This window comes from Arachis hypogaea, chromosome 5 (genome assembly GCF_003086295.3).
Source record: "Arachis hypogaea cultivar Tifrunner chromosome 5, arahy.Tifrunner.gnm2.J5K5, whole genome shotgun sequence".
In the NCBI taxonomy this organism is placed as follows: Eukaryota; Viridiplantae; Streptophyta; class Magnoliopsida; order Fabales; family Fabaceae; genus Arachis; species Arachis hypogaea.
In genome coordinates, this window is record NC_092040.1 from 39213769 (window position 1) to 39229460 (window position 15692).

The window sequence follows — 15692 nt, forward strand, 5'->3', positions numbered from 1 at the left end:
TTGTTCTTCTATTCAATTCCGCTTGTTCTTGTTCCAAGATATCACTTGTTCTTCAACTTGATGAATGTGATGATCCGTGACACTCATCATCATTCTCACCTATGAACGTGTGACTGACAACCACCTCCGTTCTACCTTAGATTGGGTGAATATCTCTTGGATTCCTGATACACGACGCATGGTTGATCGCCTGACAACCGAGCGCTCACCTGACAACCGAGCCAGCCATTCCGTGAGATCAGAGTCTTCGTGGTATAGGCTAGAACTGATGGCGGCATTCAAGAGAATCCGGAAGGTCTAAACCTTGTCTGTGGTATTCTGAGTAGGATTCAATGATTGAATGACTGTGACGTGCTTCAAACTCGCGATTGTGGGGCGTTAGTGACAGACGCAAAAGAATCACTGGATTCTATTCTGACATGATCGAGAACCGACAGTTGGATAGCCGTGCCGTGACAGGGTGCGTTGAACATTTCCACTGAGAGGATGGGAGGTAGCCACTGACAACGGTGAAACCCTTGCATAATGCTTGCCATGGAAAGGAGTAAGAAGGATTGGATGAAGACAGTAGGAAAGCAGAGAGACAGAAGGGAAAAGCATCTTCATACGCTTATCTGAAATTCCCACCAATGAATTGCATAAGTATCTCTATCTTTATCTTTATGTTTTATTCATCATCTATACCCATTTGAGTCTGCCTGACTAAGATTTACAAGGTGACCATAGCTTGCTTCATACCAACAATCTATGTGGGATCGACCCTTACTCGCGTAAGGTTTATTACTTGGACGACCCAGTACACTTGCTGGTTAGTTGTGCGAATTTGTGTTTATGCCATGGTATTGAGCACCAAGTTTTTGGACTCATCACCGAGGATTAATTGAGTTGTGAAAAGTAGTGATCACAATTTCGCGCACCAGTCTATTTGAACTTATTTAACATATCTGAGTTGCCTTTTTAGTTAGTTGCACTTCACTCCATTCATGCTTTTCTTAGTGATGTAATCGAATTCAAGGCATAGATCCAATTCATTAACAAGTAAGTAAATAGCCACAGCAATGTCAACATAAATTCTACGCAATAATAACACATAACATTCATCAATAAACCCTGTCCTGCATGCATCCGTTGTCCTATCTAACCAAACAAATCAAACTCATACTCAAACTCAGTACAAGTCCACTCAGTATGAAACACAGAAGCAATTCAGCTCTCTTCATCTGCTCTATCAACATCTTTCGATCTCTCTGTGTCGTCTCACTCTCAACACTGGTAAACCTTCCTTTCAATACTCCACATGCATTGCATACTACTGTGCCATTCTTAGAGCATTCCTCCACCCCACCAGATTTCTCATTTGTTTCGTTCATCCATTGAAAATAACGACACCTAGTGTTCTTCGTCTGCCCAACACAAAAACCATTCATCAAGCTCAATTGTCAACAGGGGGAAAAATGAAGCAGAAAATTCATACATACCTTTCACAGAGGACACCTGAAGAACCATCTTCTTGGGTTTCTCCTCATCTTCGACTTCAACGCCACCACCTGAAGACGGCAGAAACATGTGCCATCATATGGCTTGCTCACATGTTCTTCGAGCCCTTCAGATCTACTATTTTCCATAGACTGTGTCCTTCGATTACAACTGGACATGACTGAACTTCCACCATGCATGGCAATGGTTAAGGTTTGCTTTCTGCTCAAATTGGGAAAAACGTTCTCTCTAAATTTCTATATAAGGGAGAAAATGGATTGAAGCCTAATACGGAGGCCACGTTGAAATTCTGTTTGCCACATCACTAAGCTCCATTAAACAGAGAAGGGTTCTCCTCACGGTTGGTCAGATTTGTAGCGTTTTTAAATTTTTTGAGGGTATGATTGTCGTTATCAAATATTAGGGTTATTTTTGTCAGCGTTTTATAAATTTAGGGGCATAATTGGTAATTTATTCTAAAAATTTTTAATTTTATACTGTAGAACTAGATTATAAAAGTACTCGACCATAAAACTAACAATAAAAAAACCTAAGTTAAAAAATTCAGAATCATCTTTAAAGGAATTATCAACTATAATTGATTGTATTTTGAAAACAATTTTAAGTAAGAGGAATTCTCCACATACAAGCGTTTTCCCATACAAGTCATACAAGTTATTTATTTCTTCTTTTTTTTTTCTTTCTCCATGCCTCCTCTTTTTCTTTTCCTTCTTTTTCTTTTCCCGTGTCTCTTCTTCTTCTTTTTCTTCTTCTTCGTTTTTGAAGTTTTTCATCTTCATCGTCGTATTTCTCCTCGTTCTTCTTTTGATTTTGCAACATTATGTATTTTTTTTCTTTGTTTGATTTTTTCCTCTCAAAAAGAATTATGAGAATATGAAATAAGAAAATGAAGAAGCAGCAGCAACAGAAGATGAGGAGGAGAAAGAGGAAGAGTTCTGAATTATGCATAATGTGTACTTCAACGAATTTTGGGTGTATTTTTAAAATCCTTTGGGTGTATTTTTGTAATCCTTTGGTGTATTTCTGTAATCCTTTGGGTGTATTTCTATAATCGTTTGGGTGAATTTCTATAACTGTTTGGGTGTATTTCTGTAATCGTTTGGGTGTATTTCTGAAGTTCCATTATCTTGAAAACGATTTCAAAGCTTGATTTCAGAAATCATAAAAATCGAAAAAAAATGAAGCAAGAATACCAATGATAAACGCAGATAAAACAACGAATGAAAAGGTAAAGAGAGAACACACGAAAGAGATCAAACAAATTTGACAAAAAACTCATTTTCATGGAGGAAGAAGAAGAAGAGTATGAGAAGAAGAAGGAAGAGGAGGAGAAGAAGGAGGAACGCGAAGCATGCCATGGAAATCGTATATGGGCCAGCGTATTTTTTGTTAAGTTTCTCCCAACTTGTATGACTTGTAAACCAAATGATTTTTATGTGTAGCACTCCTCTTTAAGTAAATCAATTCAATAAACATAGAACCCAACATAAGATGTTTGGGTTTTTTGTTTTTTAACAATGCTAGCTAACCAAATTATTTTAGTAATTAAGTTCAATTAAGTTAGGTTTAGTTTAGTAAAATTTTTATTTTTTAAAAATAGTTTATGAAAGTTAACTTTTAAAAGTTAGTTTTTTAAAAGTTGTAGCATCTGTGTTTGATAAATTGAATTAAAAATGATTTTTAATAAGTATAAACAACAACAAATACGTTTAGTAAAATAACTTTTAAAATTTAAAAATATTATAATAGATATTAGATGCTTTTAAAATAGTTTTTAAATTTAAAAATACTATAATAACTTTTAAAATTTAGATATTAATTAATCTATAAAATTATATTAGATTTTTTAATTTTGATAAATGCAAACCAACTTTAAAAAGTTTCTTTTTAAGTGCTTTCAAAAGCACCTTAATTTTTTAAAAACTACAGGTACAAGCACATGGATTTTTTAATTTATCAAACACAAAACAAGTTACTTGTACTATCTTTTCGAAAAACTTTATCAAACCAAGTCTTAGGTCAATAACTTATTAACTCAATAAAAATTCATTAAAATATATATGTATGTATATAATATTAATTTAATTTGATTATAAAAATAATTTCTTTACCTGGCATTATTTTTGAGAAATGCTATTATTCCTTTAATAATTATTCATTAACCAGCCTTTAAATTTAATTTATTAATTATAATATTTTTTAATAGATTCATATTTTAGGTTTGTAGAAGAACAGAATACATTATGTAACTTTTTTTTCCATCAATTGAGATTGTTATACATTCTCTCTTTTCATTCAAAAAGCGATTACTTTTATTCTTTTTATTTATTCATTTTTGTTTTTCAACGTATCTTATCTTTTGTCGACTTTATCATCAAAAATAAAATAATGAGACACTAAAATTGTTTAAACCGTATTTTAAAACATAGTTTTATTTTAGATGTGTTTATAATTTATTTTGTATGCAATTATATTATTTTAAATGTGTTATATATATATAAAAGCTCTAGGCTTGTATGCTATACAAGTTCATTAACCAATAAACCCTTAAAACGCGCTGCAACCCTACGTCTAATACACGCGCTATATAACTACCAAATTTAAAAGATTTGTTTCTTTTCTTCGTTCTTCTTCTCGTTCTTCTTCTTCTGGTTCTTCTTCTTCTCGTTCTTCTCTCCTTATTTCTAGATTTGTTTCGTTCTTCGTTATTCTCCTCGTTCTTCTTCTTCTTCTCGTTCTTCTTCTTCTTGTTTTTCTCTCTTTTAACTCCAGCTTCGTTTTCTATCGATTTTTGTTTACTGAAATCATAGTTTGGATTCGTTTTGAAGATAATGGTTGATTCAACGTCAGATTCTCAGCTGAATCAGGGTGAAGTGGATTATGAATTTGAATCTAACGAAGTTCCTGAGGTTTGATTTACATACGTTTACGCTGAATTTTGTTGTAGTAATTTGTATAGCATTGTGTAGCTGAATAATTCGTGAACATTGACTGTGAGACTAACGCGTCAACATAAATCTGTGGATTGAATGTAATGTATTAGTTTTGATTGATTATCTGGAATTTATAGCAGACGCTCAGGTGTAGATCAGAGCTTTTTTTGGGTGTATTTGTTTCGGTAGTGTGGGTGTATTTACATTTATGGCTTTTTCTGTTATTTTAGCTGAGTTGTTGTCGTTCGGGTGTATTATATCAGGCATGATTGTGTGTGTTTTTAGTTTTTTGTGACGGTGTATTCTGCAGCATGTGTGTTTACAACTTGTGGCTTTTATTATCATTTTAGTTGAGTTGGTGCCGTTCGGGTGTATTATATTTGCAATAGTTGGGTGTATTTATAGTTTTTGACATGGTGTATTCTGCAGGCTCTTTCTGTTGTTGATGACCAGTTTATTCCGAAGGTTGGAATGACCTTTACCACCCTTGAAGATGCTGGAAAATTTTACAGGAACTACGCCAAGGTTGCAGGTTTTTCTACAAGAGTTCGGAGCACAAATAGGAAGGGAAACGAGATTAAGAATCAATTGATTACATGTAGCAGAGAGGGAAAATGGAAATCTAAAATATCTCCGACCGAGAAGACAAATCCGACAGTCGGTTTAAACTGTCCTGCAAGAATTTATATACACACATTGAAGGATGTCGGTGCTTGGATCATTTCAAAGGTTGTGCTGGATCATTCACACCCCTGCTGTCCAAGTAAAGCAGAGATGCTCAAACAGCACAGGGAACTAAGCATGTCCATTCGTCGTACAATAGAGAATAACGAGGAGGCCGGTATCAGACCAAGCAAAACCTACCAATCATTTGTTGCGGCTGCCGGTGGTCACTGCGAGTTAAATTTTATCGAAAAGGACATGAGGAATTACATTAGTAGGGAAGTGCGGAATGTTTCCGAACAAGAAGATGCAAAGGATTCAGGAAATATTTGTTAAGAATGAAAGAGAAGAATCAAAATTTCTTTTTTGAGCTTGAACTCGAGGAGGATCAATTGATTAAGTTGGCTTTTTGGGCTGATGCAAGAAGTAGAGCTGCCTTTGAGTATTTCGGAGACGTCATTTCATTTGACACCACCTACAATACAAACAGGTAACAAACTGCCCCTGTTTATGATGCTAAATTAATGTATTTTTATGAATCCGCAGCAGAGGTGTATATTGGCTGTTTTTTGGGTGTATACGAAGCATGTGTTTGGGTGTACCTAATGATTTTGCATTCTGCACTATGGTAATTTGTTTTCAGGTATAATTTGGTCTGTGGTTCTTTTGTCGGGGTGAATCACCACGGTCAGTCAACACTTCTCGGATGCTCTTTGATGAAAAACGAAGAAATTGAATCATTCAAATGGTTATTTCAATGTTGGCTTCGTTGCATGGGAGGAAACGCTCCGAAAGGGTTTCTCACCGATCAATGCGCATCAATGAAAAGGGCTTTAGAGGCCTGTATGCCAACAACAATTCACCGTTGGTGTATTTGGCACATCATGAAGAAGATTCCAAGCAAATTAAACGGGTACAAGGGACATGTAGATATTGAACGAGAAATGAGCCAAATTGTTTTTAACTCTTATAGCAAAGACTTATTCGATAGGAATTGGAATGATTTTCTGCTGAATTTTGGTCTTCTGGACAACAAGTGGCTTTCAGGTAATGTTTGTTTAAAATCTGCAGCAGAGGTGTAAATTGCATGTTTTTTTGGGTGTATTTATAGTCTGTGTTTGGGTGTATTATGCAGATCTGTATGAAGACCGTCATATACGGGTTCCTATCTATCTGGATCACCACTTCTGGGCAGGGATGAGAAGCACACAAAGGAGCGAGAGCATGCATTCATTTTTTAACAAGTTTATCACCTGGAACAGCTCGCTTATTCAGTTCATCAAACAATACGATAATTGCCTCGAAAGCAGGGAGCAAGCAGAGAGAGAATCAGATGCTGCAGATTTTCATACGATCATACCGTGTGCAACCAAATTCTCCATTGAAGCTCAGTTTCAAGATGTGTACACTCATCAAAAGTTTAGGGAAGTCCAAGCGCAATTCAGAGGAAAGGCGAATTGCATCACCAGATTAACGAATTCCGCTCTAGGCTATTCAGTATACGAAGTCGGAGAACAAGTTTCCAGCTCAATATTCAACAAGTTTGTGGTTACTTACGACTCAGTTGCAGCCGAGGTAAAATGCCAATGCTTATTATTCGAGTCCAGAGGGATACTGTGTCGTCACGCACTAAGCGTGTTAAGCTTTGAACAAGTAAGCCAAGTGTCACCTAGATATATACTGGAACGATGGAGCAAGAAGGTAAAGAGGCGACACACACACATCAAGAGCAGCCATGACGAGCCACTGATGGAGCCAAGAAGCAAGAGGTTTGACCAATTGGTTTTTCGTTCGCAAAATATTTGCGAATTCGCATCCGAATCGGAGGAGCTGACTGCATTTCTGCACCGTGCGTACGATAACGTCATGGCTGAGATGGAATCATTAAAAGCCAAAAGGAAGGTGACATCTTCTTTATCCCACAAAGATGCCAACTTGGAATCCGTTAACGAGCTTCAAAGCCAGCCAAGGATCCGAACAAGAGGACGTCCAAAAAATAGGCTAGGTTCAAAGTTGGACAAACAGATTGCAAATGCCACAAAGAAGAAGAAAACGAAAGTTTTAAGCGAGGTAAAAGTAATGTTCTTTAAATTTGTGGTGATTGAGTTTATTTTTCTCGTTAATAGTTTAGCTAATATGTGAGTGTTATATTCAGATAAACCTATTTGATGCTGCATCAGTGGTGCATTCAAATAACAGCCAATATCAAGGACATATTATGAATTATCAGTTTACGGTACCAGCAGCAGTGGATAACTCTTTGGGTGTATAGTTTTACAGAATATGGGTGTAAAAGCACTGTTTCTCTTGGGTGTATTTTTGTGAATTCACATTTTACATTTTAAGTGTTTAGGGTTCAGGGTTTTAGTCTCAAAGCATCATGGGGGGATAGATTTCAGGGTGTATATTCAACTTTATTTGGGTTTAAAAAATCGCAGGTTATAGGTAGATATTTGATTTGATGTTTTTCTTCATATTTTGGTACCTGTAATTCATACATTTTGAATACAGCACAAATAGTTTAACAGCACATACAGTTTGGGTGTATATTTTAAGCAATCTTGGGTGTATATTAAACCCCCCGTTGGGTGTAAAATTTATAATCTGTCTTTAGATCTGCCTTAATGTTTTCCTTCATATTTAACCACCTGTAATACAGCTTTTGAATACAGCACAAACAGTTTAACAGCACATATAGTTTAACTATGGAAAAAAATTTCATTGAATAGAAGTTGTTTATAAATGGCAATTTTTTTACAGCATTTGTTCAATTTACAAACTAGCTAGCAGTTGGATTACTCATTTTCTATATCAGTAGAATTTATCTGACAAAACGGACTCAATAATACGGAGGATGGCTTCGACAGTCTTATTGCATTACTCGCTCTAATTGCTTCATCTCTCTCTTTACTCATTTCATTGAATAGTATCCGCGAAACATACTCCACTCTATAGTGGTCCACCTCATCCTACAATTAAAAAGTATATTCTGTTTAAACAGCAATATTAATTCATTAAAGTAATACAGAGTTATATAGTTCTAAAGACAGTTACCTGTTTCCAATTATCCCATTCATACTTCCCCTTTTTAATGTTTTCTGGCTCAATTAACTCAAGCCACTTCATAACGTAGATAGCACAGTCATATCTAAAAATGAAAAAAATAAATTACAAATCTCATTTAGGAAAGTTTAATGTTCAGAGTTACAAATTTATACGTTGATTTTTGGCCTGATATTTTGACGTATGATGCTTTAATTTCCTTTTCCTTCTCGCCTTTCTTCAGAGGTTCCCCGCCAACATATGCTCTCATTCTTGAAATTACATATCCCTTAAATACCAAAACAAATCAGTAATACACCCGAATGAAATACACCCAAATGAATGCAAACAATGATTATTTAGAACATACTAAAGATATAAAATACACCCAAATGAATGCATAAGATACAACCAACTGAATAAACAACATACACCCAACTTGATCAACAAAATATACCCAAATGGTTCCACAAAATACACCCAAAGGAGAACACAGAGCCAACTTACAGTGAATTTATTAAGCTGCTTTCTCTGATCGCTTGGAGCTTTCTTGTGCAGCGGGTCAAGTATATGAAATCTCCGCTTTCTTGTATCAATCACCTATAACCACCAATGGTCCGCGTGGCAAACAGGTGCAAAAATCTGAAGGATTGTCATATTTCAACAGTGTGTTATTTTATTTGGCATATAAGTAAAGAACGGTACTAACAAATTTTACAAATGAAAACTTACATATGGATGCGAAGTTAATTTTTTTGCATCTATGAAGGGAATAAAACTTGGGTAGTCTTCCACCCTGAATTCTTTATTGGTTTTAGGTGATATGAATTTCCCGTTTGGGTGCTTCGAAATGGCCATGTTCTGCAATAATTGTGAGACAACAAATATAATACTGAAAATACACCCAAGTGAATACTATAAATACACCCAAATGAATACACAATTTACACCCAAGTGAACTTAAAAAATACACCCAAATGAATACAGAAAATACACCCAAAATGCGTAAAAGTAACACTTACCACAATATCGGGGGGAGACAGTATACTTGTTCTTGAAACCTTTTATCATTTGTCTGGTTGAGGATGAGGCACATGGCAGATACAATCTAGAAAGATATGCCAAAATCAATTTATATTAATAAACATTGCAGTAAACTTTGGTGTAAAAACATTAGTGTTATTCTAATATTACCTCAACTTCTATATAAATTGCTGGCTGGAGTGATGCAATGTGCATTTTTGTCAAAATGTATTTATCTTGGGCCATCAAAGTGCACATGTTTTCATACTCGTTAGTTCTGCCATCTGCGTATGTCTTCACTCGCGTCCCCCACATGTAGCACTTCTGTTTCATATCATCCGTATTCTCATTTATCCCCGCAGGAGTTTCAAACCTCCCAAAACTTTCTCCCCCAGTCTCCGTTTGAATTTGTGGACTTTTACTTTCTTCTTTCGCTACATTTCTTGCTATTTTTTGTACCAAATCGTCTAATTGTTCTAGCAAATTTGTAGTTTCTGGAGATTTTGCCCTTTTTGTCTCCTGTGTTGACGTTCCCTCCTGGCTTGAATCAGTCAAGCCAAGGCTGAATGATGGCACTGAATCTGTTTTAGGAACATAGGATGCTGTCCGTGCCATCATCATCAGGGCAGCAACGTCTTCTGCGGCTGGATGACTGCGTCATCATGTATAACGTATTATAAGAGTAAGAATATACGGATCATAAGCAAAGATTGATTTTAGTCTGATGAACTTACATTTTAGATGGAGCTAGGGGAAGCGTGGGTGTGGTTTCTTGAAGTTGTTGGAGGGGTTCAGGAGTGCTGCACAGTTACACAAAATTAATCATGGCGTAAAAAAAACTACTCAGGAACAATATACACTCAAACTGTTACCAAATATATACCCAAACTGTAACCCAATATACACCCAAACTATAAACAAATATTCACCCAATACTATTTCTTACGTTTCTGTAGTTCCTTCAATCTATAGCAGAGGGGTTGGTTCAAAATCTGACTCAGGTGTTTCTTGAAGTTCCGGCACAGTGGTTGTTTGGGACGCCGGCACAAAAACTTGAATCGGGACTCTAAACAAGAAGAAAAATGAAAGGTTAACAACGCCTTTGAAAATAATAAGGTAATAAGGTTGAAATAATCTTGAAAAACTCACATTACAAGCGCATCCGACGGTGTCTGTTCCCTCACAACCATCATATTCGAATCAGCCGGCTCACTGGCTGACTGTTGAACCGGACTCAACCTAAAATACACCCAAAGAAAGTCAAAAAATACACCCAAACAATTCAAAAAGAAGACAGGCTTTGTTTTTTGAGAACTTATATACTTGCAGTTTTTGCTTTTTTTTCCTGCCTTTTTTTTCTTGAATAAAATAATAAAGGGCTTTTTTTTCTAAAAAAATATATACAGAATTAGAAGTAGAAGGTAATAGAAGAACAAAAGTAACGGTTATTTGAAAGAGAAATTACATGCTCTCTGACGGCTGGTTTACACTACTCTGTTCTATGCGTCCTTGAGAGGAAGGATCATCACTTCCCAAGTTCACAGCCGGTATTCTAAACAGATTTCATGTTATTCAGACAAAATAAGAGACAGGTATAAAATACACCCAAATGAATGCACAAGATACAACCAACTGAATGGACAATATACACCCAACACAACAAACGAAATATCCCAACTTAATAAACAACATACACCCAACTTGATCAACAAAATACACCCAAATGGTTCCACAAAATACACCCAAATCATGATAACAAGATTTTATTAAATAAAGCTTCTTACATTTCAGAGGAGACATAGCGACCTTCTGTCGATCGCAGGTCAGCTTCGTTCTCCCTGCGAAACAAGAAACAATTATTAGCAAAGAAAACACACCAAAGTCTGAAATAGACAGCCCAGCAAGATATACCCATCTGCAGCAAATTTATCAACATTTTCCCTTAGCAATTCATCTAGTTCTTCACTTGATATTTCATATCTCTCACTACATTCATAAAAGAAGATGTTAACAAAAATAATTACGATGATAGACGGTAATATAGCTTACGAGGTACTGTATCCATCAAAGTATTGATCTTCTTCAGGAGATGAATCCTCTACAACAACCTTTTTCTTTTTTGATTGTGTTCTGGGTGGAAAAAAAAGTATGAATCAGAAATAAAAAATTAATTTTATCACAGAATATTTATCCAAAGAAGTGCTTACTTTTTTGTGTTGTTTTTGTCTTTTTCTTTTTCTTTTCCTTCTCCACCGGTATTGATTCTTCGCTTCTATAAGTTAATAAGAGACACTTCAATTAATACACGAAATCTTTATAATCAAGCCAAAAGAAAGGAGTAATAATTTCAGAACATTACTCATCACTTGATTCAGATTCAGATTCTGAATCAGAATCTGACTCCTCTTGACTCTTCTTTCTTTTTCTGGAGTCTAATCTAGAAGGCAAACAATCATTATTTAGAACATACTAAAGATATAAAATACACCCGAATGAATGCACAAGATACACCCAACTGAATGGACAATATACACCCAACGCAGCAAAAGAAACACACCCAACTTAATAAACTACATAGACCCAACTTGATCAACAAAATACACCCAAATGGTTCCACTAAATACACCTAACTCCAAAAAGAAATTACACCCAAGTATGGTACTTACTTTTTCCCCTTTTTGCTGGGGTGTTTCCTTGGTGAATCCTCTGAGTCTTCTTGAGTCTCAGACTCAGAGGTAGAACTGTCACTGTCAGTAGTTGTTTCTGTCTCCGAAGACGATGTTGAACTCACCTTCCTTTTTTTGTTTTTTTTATTTCTTGTTTTTTTCCTTTTTTTTCTATTTTTTTCATTTTTTCTCTTGTCTCCGCCATCTTTACAATCCCCTAAAACATTAGATATTTTAGTTAGCAGCATTCAGGTAAATAAAATACACCCAACATATTATGTTTACTTACCAAAATTTCCTCTGTTTCTGCACTCATTCTTTCCACCAACTGCTCCTTACTCCAATTGGCAATCCAGGGTTTTGGTGGTCTTTCAGCCCTCTTCTTGCCTTTGTTTTTTGAAAGATGAAAGTAAATTATCATCAGGACAAAGAGGCAGCCATCAATTGCCTTCTTCTTTTTTTCCTTGTAGTCTGTGATGCCCTTGACGATGAAGGTCAAAACATGCCCCGCCCAGTTTCGCTCCGTGATGCCGTCCATCTCAAAAATTGGGGCCAGGTGCACAGGCGAGATTTTGTTTATCGTCGTTGGCAAAAGGAACGCCATCTGTATATAGAGGATGAAAATCCTCTTGAACATTAGGCGTTCCTCTTCGTTACCAACGCCGATATCCATCATCTCATCAGTAAGACTTTTGAGGGTCTTACCCTGGAATCTTCTAAATATTATTTTGTCATCCTCAAAAAGTTTCTTATACTCGACTTTCAGAGGAAATAGATCTCCTACAAAAAGGAAAACAACAAAGTATCAAAGTTGGTTCAAATACACCCAAGCATCAACTTAAATACACCCAAGCATCAACTTAATATACACCTATAATTTTTAGCTAGTTACCTGTTGCATTGATGCCAAGCGCATGACCTATCTTTCTTGGTGTTATTTTGAAAGAACCATATCCTGTTTCCAGTCTGTTCTCCCCAAATTTGAAGTTGTTTGCCAGCTCCCTTAACAGTTGGTGATGCACCCTTAGTGGTGGGATGTGCATCAACCCACCGAATCTGAGATCCCTCACAATCGCCTTCTTCTCCTCAGTCATGTTTCTGAATTTATCACTTAGGAGATGTGTGGAACACTTAAGGTCTTTTGTTTGGTTTCTTGCTGCCATTTTCTCTGAAATGAAAAATACACCCAAAGATATCAGTAAGATACACCCATATATATGAGTCAGATACACCCATTAATAACAGTAAGATACACCCATATATATGAGTCAGATACACCCAAAGATATCAATAAGATACACCCATATATATGAGTTAGATACACCCATATATATGAGTCAGATACACCCATTGATAACAGTGAGATACACCCATAGATATGATTCAGATACATCCATATATATCAGTCAGGTATCACTCAAACATGCTTCAATATATAAGGTGAAGCAACATTACAAGGTCAAGCAATATACACCCCCAATCTACGGAATATACCCCCAAAAATCAGTTACCAGAAGATCTAGAACAACAAGAATAAGAGTAAAACTTAGAACAACAACGTAGAAGAACAGTGTAACAAAGAAGCAAGAATAACAGTAAACCCTAGAACAACAACGTAGAAGAAAAGTAAAACCTAGTTCGTAATCTGGAAAATATACAGGAATCGTAATGTAACGTACCTTGAGTATTGTTGCTTTGTTTTCTCTGGAGATTCTTGATGGAGAGTTTGATGGTGTGTTGATGGAGGTTTCGAAGGTTAGCGACGAGTTGTATATTTTGATTTTCGAATTTTGCTCGAAAATGGAAGGGTTGCGTTTTCTTCGAATTGCTTTGAGAAGTGGAAGAAGTGGAAGAGTCTACCATTACTCGAAGCGTACGTAACCGTTTGAATGGGAGCGCGTGAATGGTATGCTCCATTCAATCCCTCTTCATGCGCGTGTATTGTTTATGGGCTGGGCCAACTTGTAAAACTTGTAACTCATTTTTGCTTGTATGTGTAGCAGGCTCGATATATATATATATATATATATATATATATATATATATATATATATATATATATATATGTATGTGTGTGTGTTTTCAAGATATATTCAAAATAACAAATAACAAATATAACATTTTTAAAACACATCCAAAATTCATTTGTTATTCACATAAATTTTACATGAAAATGTTTAAAAATATAAACACTTTTACAATTAAATAAATAACATAAACACATCTAAATTAAGTATTGATACATCTAAATTACATTAATATTATGGTTTCAGATCAAATAGAATAGAATAAAAAAGAAAATCAATACAAATACATAAAAAAAATTACAAAGACATCCAACATACATTATGTATAGATTAAAAAGATGGAACCTTATATTAAGCAGAAAAAAAAAAGAGATGAGAGACCAAGAACTTTAATAACACAGAAAATTTAAAGAAGGTAACAAATATCAAATAAAATAAAATAATGCAAACAATTATAAATTAAAAGATAAAACCTTTTATTAAATAGAAAAAAAAATAGGAGATCAAGAATTCTAATAACATAGAGAATTTAAATGAGGTAACAAATTTTAAATTAAATAAAGTAATGCAAAAGAAAATTATCAATACAAACACATTTAAAATTATGCATGATAGAATCTTTTACAAAATCGAAAAAAATAAAGGAATGAAAAATAAAAAACTCTACTAATTTAGAAAGAAAAAGTTTAGAGAGCTAACTACAACATAAGCTAATTCAAACTAATTCCTTTTATTTCTAGTTTTAAAATTTAAAAAATTAAGATATTGAATTTTTTTTATAACAAATCTATTTTTTAACTAATTGGCTCTAATTGACTACACTCCTAGTTGATTTTCTAACGGAATTAATTCAAAAAATGTGAAAGAAATGACGCTTTGCGAAACAGGAAGTGGAAAAGAGGAAGAATCGTGCTAATGAGAAACTAATGCGGCAAAGATGAGAATCGCGACGGAGAAGTGTGCGCTGCGGAGGAGGAGTGTGCGCGAAGAGGAGCATGACGAGGAAAGACGCTGCAAAGATCTTACGGGACTAAAATTTATTTTGGGATATTTAAGAGTTTGTTTTAGGATGTATTAGTGTTTAGGAAGTTTAAAATTGATTTAAAAATTTAAAATTAAATTTTTAGATTTTAGTTTTACCTAAATTATTTTTTAAATTTATATTTTAAATTAAAAATATCTTGGATGCATCATACATGATAATGGAGAGATTGAACAGGATGTAAATCATAGGATTTAAGTAGGTTGGTCAAAATGGCAGAGTGCATCTGGTTTTATATGCAACAAAAAAGTGCCTTTAAAACTTAAAGGTAAATTCTATCGCACCGCTATAAGACTGGCTATGCTTTATGGTACGGTGTGTTGGGCGGCCAAAGGGGAGCACGAACACAAGTTGAGTGTGGCAGAGATGAAGATGTTGAGATGGATGAGTGGTCATACGCGATTGGATAAAATAAGGAACTAAGATATAAGGGAGAGAGTTGGAGTAGCACCTATTGTGGAAAAGATGGTTGAATCTCATTTCAGGTGGTTTAGACATGTGAGAAGAAGACCGATAGAACACTCAGTCAGGAGGGTGGATGAGATAGAAGATGGATAAGGGACGAAAGGCAGAGGAAGACCTAAGAAGACCATCTATGAGATGGTCAAAACGAGATCTACATGTAAACGGTCTCTCTGTAGACATATACATGATATAGCACAATGACATTGTTTGATTCATGTAGCCGACCCCACCTAGTGGGACAGGACTTTGTTGTTGTTGTTGTATATTTTAAATTAAAAATATTAAATTTGTTTAGGTGTATTTATTTTATTTTTTAAAAATTAATGTAATAAAA